This window comes from Triticum dicoccoides, chromosome 6A (assembly GCF_002162155.2).
Source record: "Triticum dicoccoides isolate Atlit2015 ecotype Zavitan chromosome 6A, WEW_v2.0, whole genome shotgun sequence".
In the NCBI taxonomy this organism is placed as follows: domain Eukaryota; kingdom Viridiplantae; phylum Streptophyta; class Magnoliopsida; order Poales; family Poaceae; genus Triticum; species Triticum dicoccoides.
The window spans coordinates 453,743,770-453,751,798 of NC_041390.1; the positions used below are offsets into that span (position 1 = coordinate 453,743,770).

Below are 8,029 nucleotides of genomic sequence, written 5' to 3' on the forward strand. Positions count from 1 at the left end.
CCTCGGCCGCCAAGACCCGCCTCCGCCGCGAGTACGACGCCGACCGCGCCGTCTCCCTCCTCGAGGCCATCGACACTGCCTCCCTCTCCGCCGGCTCTACGCGCCATGCGCTCTCCCTTGCCGCACGCCGCCTCACCCGCGCCGGACGGCATGCTGATGCCGAGGCGCTCCTCTCCTCCCACATCCCAGCTTTCCCAACCGAGCCGCATCTCTCGGCCATCCTCTGCTCATACGCCTCCGCCGGCCTCCCCGAGAAGGCCCTCGAAGCCTTCCGCTCCGCCGCGCCGTCCCTCCCGTCCCCCATCTCCCCGATGCCCTTCAACGCCCTCCTATCGGCCTTCGTCCGGTGCTGCCGCCACCGCCGCGTCCCGGTCAAGGAGTTCTCCATCACCCCCAACGCCACCTCCTACGCCATACTGGTGAAGGCTCACTGTATGGTCCGCCATGACGCCAAGGCTCACGAAGTGATAGCCCGGATGCGTGAGGAAGGTATCTCGCCGACCACCACCATCTACACCACAATGATTGATTCCATGTATAAGCAGAAGAAGGTAGAGGAGGCCCAGACTTTGTGGAAGCAGATGCTGGAAAGCGGATGCAAGCCAGACCATGCAACATATAATGTGAAGGCCATGCACCACGGACTCAATGGCAAGCCGGAAGGTGTTCTCCAGGTGATGGTGGAAATGGAGGCCGATGGAGTAAAGCCAGACACCATCACCTACAATTTCCTCATGACTGCCTATTGCAAAGATGGAAAGATGGAGGATGCCAAGGCGCTGTACCGTTCGCTAGGTGACAAAGGGTGCTCAGCGAATGCAGCCACATATAAGCACATGCTTGCAGCGCTGTATGCTCATGGCGATTTTGATACTGCCATGAAGATTTTCAGGGAAAGCATGAGCTAGCACAAGGTGCCAGACTTTAAGACAATGAAAGGATTTGTTGAAGGATTGGCAAAGGGAGGCGAAGGAGGTTATTTACGTGGTGACGAAGAAGTTCCCTGACACTATGCTGTCTGGGTGGAAGAAGCTGGAAAAGGAGCTTGGGTTCTGCTCGGATAGCGGAGATACAACCCCTCACGCAGAATGTACAGCTGAAGAACCAGTCTCTGAGTCTGAACCTGCTACCACCGAGGCACTTGAACTCAAAGATTCTGCTGCTGAGGAAACGGGTGTGTCAGAAGAATATGATGGTGATGAAACGCCTTCACCTGAGACATCCACTGATGAGGAAGTGCCGAGGGGTCCTGCTTAATTGAAGAGTACTTTGTTTCAGTTTGGTTAGAATGTTTGAATTGAGCTCATTCTCAACATTGAAGAATTGTTAATGCTGCTTTGGGGAGAGGTAAACACTAAGGTGTTGCTGTTTTCGATAAGGGCTCTTGGGATGCTAACGTGAATAAGTTATAGGATTATGTCACTTTGGAATTAAGAGTCGGCTGTCACTCTCAGCAGTGTGCGCGATTTTAGGAGATATTGTTCTGGTGATGCTTGTCTTAACTAAAATCATTGGGCATTGCCATTTTATTATTATTATGGTTTTGTGTATCCAGGTTTACTTTGTATCAATACTACATGGATGTCTGAATTATTATTAGCAGGGAGCGTGTGCAGTGAGACCAGCACCACTGCAAGTGAGTGAAGTGGTCACTTCACCATTAACAGTGTCAGTGTTGGCGCTGGTACTTTGTCTTGTCATATCACGGAGTAAGAAGAGTTTGGTTCCTGCTTTGCTTCCATGAACTACCTGTGGTAATAAGAAAACTGCATTGCAGATGGTCTGATGTTTTGGAGTTGTGTGTAGTAAGTTATTTCAGGAATCTGCAGCTGCCATGTTTGCCAAATCATGCGGCTGTAAATACCTCGTGATCAAAGAGCCCAAGAAATATTGTCATGCACATTTTCCACGTAACTCTTGTCTTGCGATGGCTTTGCATAATTAGAAGAACAGTGAAATGGTAGTAACTTGGTAGTTTGGGTAGTCAGCATTTATTTTCCATAATAACAAAATTGATGTCGGTTAGACTTTGTTTTTCTTGTAATTTAAAAGGTTTGCCGAGAATGTGAAATTCGAGTACAACAGGTGTTGAACTGAAAACAATTTGCTAGAAATAAGCTGAAGTAGAGAAGCAGGGTGGGGCTGTTTTTCTGAAGCTGTGACCTGTATTGCTGCTCAAAGATATAGTATATACATCAAGTCGCTCTCTAACTGAACCAACCACCACATTGCTGCTCAAAGATATACATACATCAAGTCGCTTGCAAACTGAACCAACGACCACACGACTTATTATCATCGACGCACACACAGGCAAACATGCGCTAGTAAACTCTTATTATTTCATGATCTGCCGTGTGCAGACCAGAAGAACGGTGACTACCTGCTGGAGATGGGATCACTGCTTTTCGAGGATGCGGGGGTAAAAGCGGATAGCCAGGTAGTCGATGCACAGGGCGATCATGCCGACGCACAGCACGCGGAGAGCTCCGGCAGCCGCAGCCCGTCCATTGAGCTTCGCAGCGGTGTAGCCCAGGGGGATGAAGAGGACGACGACGATGCCGGTGATGGCGACCTGGTGACCGCCATGATGGTCACAGCCGAGCCGAGGATGTTGGCCACCGCTGCTGCCGCAGCCTTCTTGACGGGGCCGAACTTGTCCTCGTTCGCCCCCGCCACCTTCTTGGCAGCGTACGCGGTGACGAGCTCCGTGGCGATCGCGTTGGTCGTGGTGACCACAGCGGCGTACATGCCCGCGGCGGTCATCTGCCCCGGGATGACCCCTGCCACGATGCTCACAGCAAGCATGGGAGCAGCTGTGCTGATCATGCCGCCGAGCAAGTAGCAGAGGGCCACGGTGCCCAGCCACCCTTCCTCCATTGATATGCTGGTGATGTGTGAAGGAATGTACTTGCAAACAGAACTCGAGGCTGGGCGGAGATATTTATAGGCGGTCAGCCTAGTACCAACGTGTGTCGAGCGAGCACGAGTTCAGCCAATTCAACCGCACCGAGGTTCTTTTCCGCTTTTCTTGGGTCCCACCAGTCGGCACAACCAGCACCCTGGACCCACTAGAATTGTGGATCTCTGGACCTGGGTGGCCCTAGTGTTTCCTTTCTGTTGGATTTTTCTTTTTTCCGTCGGTTTGACTAAATGTGAATCTGATTAATTCCAACTCAAACATAATGATGTTATATATTTTTTTTGGGTAGAAAAATCAAGTCATTTGGAATCTGCAATTTGGCACTCATCCACACACTCACGAAAACCTGCTTTGGTGCCGTTCTTGTCAGAGGCAGCCGCAAGAAAAACAAAAGTGAGGCCAACACATACCAACTGATGCCTTGGCCCGTATTTGTACAGTATGGATGTACGTGTACACGATGCGTGTCCAACTAGGGGGCATTTTTGTACCAATATTCCAACTGTGAAGCATTTTTTTTGCAAATACTAGTACAAAAATACATGGCCGTAATTTCAGCTGCTGGACACGCCGACATAACCAGTGGGTGTAGCCAGTTCAGGCATGTTCAGTGGTCGAAAACTTGACGCAATGCAACATTTTGGGGTAAACTTTGACAGAAAATTATACATGGGGATAGCTTTTTTGTATTTTTTTTTAGAAAAGGAGGATGACCCCCGGCCTCTGCATCTGGAAGATGCATACGGCCATTTTATTAATTATTCTCGAAGAGTTTTTTTATACTTAGTAAGTAGTGGCTCATAAGTCAGCTGTAAGGAGTTGGATGAGTGTTTCATGCGAAAGCACTAAGGGCATGTACAGCGTTGTCTAGTCAGCAGTCTGTAATGGATGTCACATGGGATATTTTTCTACGTGGAGGCAAGAGAACGTGGAGAGAGAACGAGGGTGTCTAGAATTTAACGGACGGTCGATTTCCCTGATATATCGCTACTTACCGACAGACATTTTCCCATTGTACGCTCAGCCGTCTTTTAAGTTGACGCTTCCCTATCAAACTGCCGTATCCCTGCTACACGAACTCTCCTAATTTTTTGGTCCTATAGATAGCCTGAAAAATGTACAAAGTGTTTGTAAGCCTGTCTATAGATGACTTGGAGGATCGCTACAGACAACATGTATCGGAACTGATGTACATGCCCTAAGGCGAAAGCATTTTAAGAACAAATATTGTAATGCCGCGAGAGTAGACCTCTTAGTGTTTATCTTAGCCGCTTTGCGGTTTTGTCTGCAACTTCCTTCTTAATCAATGAAATGGCAAATCTTTTGCCTTGTTTTAAAAAAAATTAAGAACAAAAGGACACCAATCATGCGATGTTGTGTGTGCATTTATTGCGCCCGCAAGTGGTTCAAACAATAGTAGTAGCAACTCCAAACCCCCAATCTCGTTCCAAATTCGAAGGGCAAACCTTTCCGGTAGGTTCACAAACACAGACGTGAAGCTCGTAGGTGGAATAACAATTAATTAAAACTGTGGCACGCATCGGTGCAAAAGTGTGTACATAAGGATCGCCTCCAGGTCATCGGAAGCGAATACGTTTACCATGGCTGGCAATGCGTGTAGACCAGGTAGAAGGAAAATTCGGAATCTCGACCTCCTTCGGTTCCTCCCTTCCTCCCTCCCGGACGGGGCTTATGGAAAAACGTACTCCCAACTTTCTCTGGGCTTCCAATTTTGCTGTGGATCATCATCATAACATCACATCAGCAGGAGCAACTGGGGTCGATGGGCCCGAGTTGGAGCCTGAGTATTGCCCCATCGAGTTCTTTGATGAGGTTAGAGCATGACAATGTGGGAGGGGCAATAGTATGTAATGCGTGGGTAATCTTCCTTCCGGGCCAAGCCTGCAGATTAGTAAGTTGGGTAGGTGTCGTGTCACGCGTCCATTCTTTCTAAGGAAATACTCCCTCTGCCTCAAAATGTAAGACCTTTTTTACACTATCTAGAGAGAGGGCATGGCTAAAAAGGTCAAAAACTTTTGTTTCTCGTACATACCATTATGCATATGGCAATTGGCACAGATCAAAGCGTACGACTGTGATGGTCCTCCCCAACAAGTAAGGCAGCGATTTTTGCAATCCATCCACCATCACTTTTGCCCCAGAGCCTTGATAATGTTCTACAACCCTTGTAGGCTGTACGTTTTCCAGGCCAGCATTAAGAGCTGGGCTAGATTCAGCACCTTGCGCCGAAGTATGAGCAGCTGTAGTGCTAGCAGTCCTGCTGCCTCTTGCATTGGGTTGCTTCCTGTTCTACAACCCTTGTAGGCTGTACGTTTTCCAGGCCAGCATTAAGAGCTGGGCTAGATTCAGCACCTTGCGCCGAAGTATGAGCAGCTGTAGTGCTAGCAGTCCTGCTGCCTCTTGCATTGGGTTGCTTCCTGTTTCTCAGCCCATCTGATGGCAATATCTCAGCATTGTTGCTCATAACCACTGCTGCATCAGAATTTGGTTCTTCCCCAAGATGTACTCTTAAGCCAGAATCTGCCCCCAGCTTGGATGCCAAAACCGAAGCTGCAGCAGCTTTTGCAGCTGGATCAAGATCATATTTCTGCACTTTGTCATCATTTAGTACTGTTGTGTCAATGCCATGATAAAATTCTATCCCAAGTAATGAGCTCAATGGCTTGACCAATGACCGCTTACCTGGATAAGCTGTTGGGTAAGGTAATAATTTGTCCGTTCTTTCAGTTCATCAATCTTATATTTAGGAACGGAGGGAGTAGGTTAGTATTGGACAAGATTAACATTTTAATACAAATCACAAGATAACATTACTGCCAAGATCCTTACTAGCAAAAAGAAAGTTGTCAATTTGTCATTTGTGTATCTGAACAAGCATGGAGACTTTGCCGGCCGCGGCTCCAATCATACAGTGTTAAATTCTAGTAGAGTTCGCCACAGCCATCTAAAAATTCCTTTGGTATAATCCAGTAATTAACTTTATTAGTTTTTTCTGAGAAGAATTACATTATTTTTTAGTAAATAATAAACCACAATTAGTTAAAATATGTTGATTAACCTTGTTGGTACCACGTTAGGTCGAATCAATTGAAATGCGGCTGAACTATACACACTGGCGCATGCATGGCTGACACATGTGGGCCATATTGATTTGACAGTAGGGCTGGATGTGTGGTGCAGGTTGCGCGCGCATAGAGTTAGGATAAGGCCAACTCCACCGCGCGATCCCAAATGGACGTCCGTTTTGTCCTGTTTTTGTCCCTTTGGGTAGGGATTTGGGGTCGTGTCTGGGCCTGTCCTGGGATGCGGTGGTCGTGCGCCCAGCACGCGGCTGCATCCTTTTGCCCCATCCTGTCCGTTAGGGCCAAGAAATGCCCAAATTTGCATTAAAACTATTTTCGAACCCAAATAGTTGTCTGAAAATTAAAATAGTTTTACAACCCAATTGAAATTGTCTTTAATAAAATAGTTTTACAATCAAATCGAAATTGTCTTGACTGGACATAAAATGGAGAAATACATCTATTGGTTGCCAATGTGATCCCACACGTGCTCAACCAAGTCATTTTGAAGATTCACATGAGTGTGCCAATCACGCATCTCACGGTGGAATTGGGCAAACTGTTCAAATGTGGCCGGGTCTTGGTGTAGGGGCTCAATATTTTCACCTTGGTAATCAAATCCTTGGTCGAAGATACTCTCATCCCGCTCGTCCTCGACGATCATGTTGTGCATGATCACACAAGCAGTCATCACCTTTCAAAGCTTCCCTTCATCCCATGACAGTGCAGGGTTTCGAACGATACCCCACCGGGATTGAAGCACACCAAAAGCACGTTCCACATCCTTTCTAACACTCTCTTACATTTGGACAAATCTCTTTCTCTTCTCACCTTGGGGTTTCGAGATTGTCTTCACAAAAGTTGACCACTGAGGATATATACCATCTGCTAGATAGTATCCCTTGTTGTAATGGTGGCCGTTGATCTCAAAGTTGACAGGTGGGGAGTGGCCTTCTGCAAGCCTCGCGAAGACTGGAGAACGCTGCAGCACGTTGATATCATTGTGAGAACCTGCCATGCCGAAGAAAGAATGCCATATCCAAAGATCTTGTGATGCCACCGCTTCTAATATGACAGTGCACCCGTTAACATGCCCCTTGTACTGGCTCTGCCAAGCAAATGAACAGTTCTTCCACTCCCAGTGCATACAATCTATGCTGCCAAGCATACCTGGAAATCCTCTAGCTGCGTTGGTCGCCAACAATCTATCTGTATCAGCGGCAGTTGGCTGCCTCAAGTACTCTGGCCCAAAGACCTCGATCACAGCCTGGCAAAACTTGTACATTGACATCAGACATGTTGTCTCACTCATACGCACATACTCAACCACCAGATCGCCTGGAATTCCATATGCAAGCATGCGGATGGCCGCGGTGCATTCTGATAGGAGGAGAATCCAAGCTTGCCAAGGGCATCCGTCTTGCACTCGAAGTATGGGTCATGAGCAACCACTCCCTCTCGGATACGATTGAACACATGCCTTGCCATACGAAAACGGCGACGAAATTTATCCGGCCTGAAGAGCGGGGTGTTGGCAAAGTAATCTGCATAGAGCAGGGCGTGGCCTCTCTCCCTGTTGCGGTTCAGGTTGGGAGCACGGCCAGGGACTGACCCCCTGTACCGAGGAAGCTGCCGTTGAATATGGTCGTGAACGACCAGTGCAGCCACCACAAGATCGTCATCATCCAACGACGAATCGTCCGATGAACAAAGGAAGTGATGGAAGAAAAACTCGTCTCCACTGTCCATATCTTTGTTGGCAAAAAGTCGAACACCTTGCGGTCGTGGTGGCGAAGAGGCCGCGATGATCACCTCGACGCAGCAGGGTGGTTGCCGGCCGGCTACAGGCCGCTCTGGAGCTCTCGTCGGAATCTGCCTCGGCCGCCGTGGTACGTCGCCGGCAGTCGTGTTCGGCTCTGCCACCGGCAAGGACGGCCACGGCCAAACCTCCTCCGATCGACGACCAAAACTACGGCGGAAGCGCGGGCGTGGTGGCGGCCATGTCGAGACGTGGTTTGGTATG

General features: G+C 48.4%; 2 pseudogenes; one reads left to right on the plus strand and one right to left on the minus strand.

Annotated features, from left to right (window-relative positions):
• Positions 1-2: 2 nt before the first annotated feature.
• LOC119315903 lies at positions 3-1,619 on the plus strand (annotated as a pseudogene).
• A 3,052-nt stretch (positions 1,620-4,671) lies between these two features.
• The window catches only part of LOC119315905, a 4,656-nt pseudogene continuing 1,298 nt past the window's right edge, over positions 4,672-8,029 (minus strand).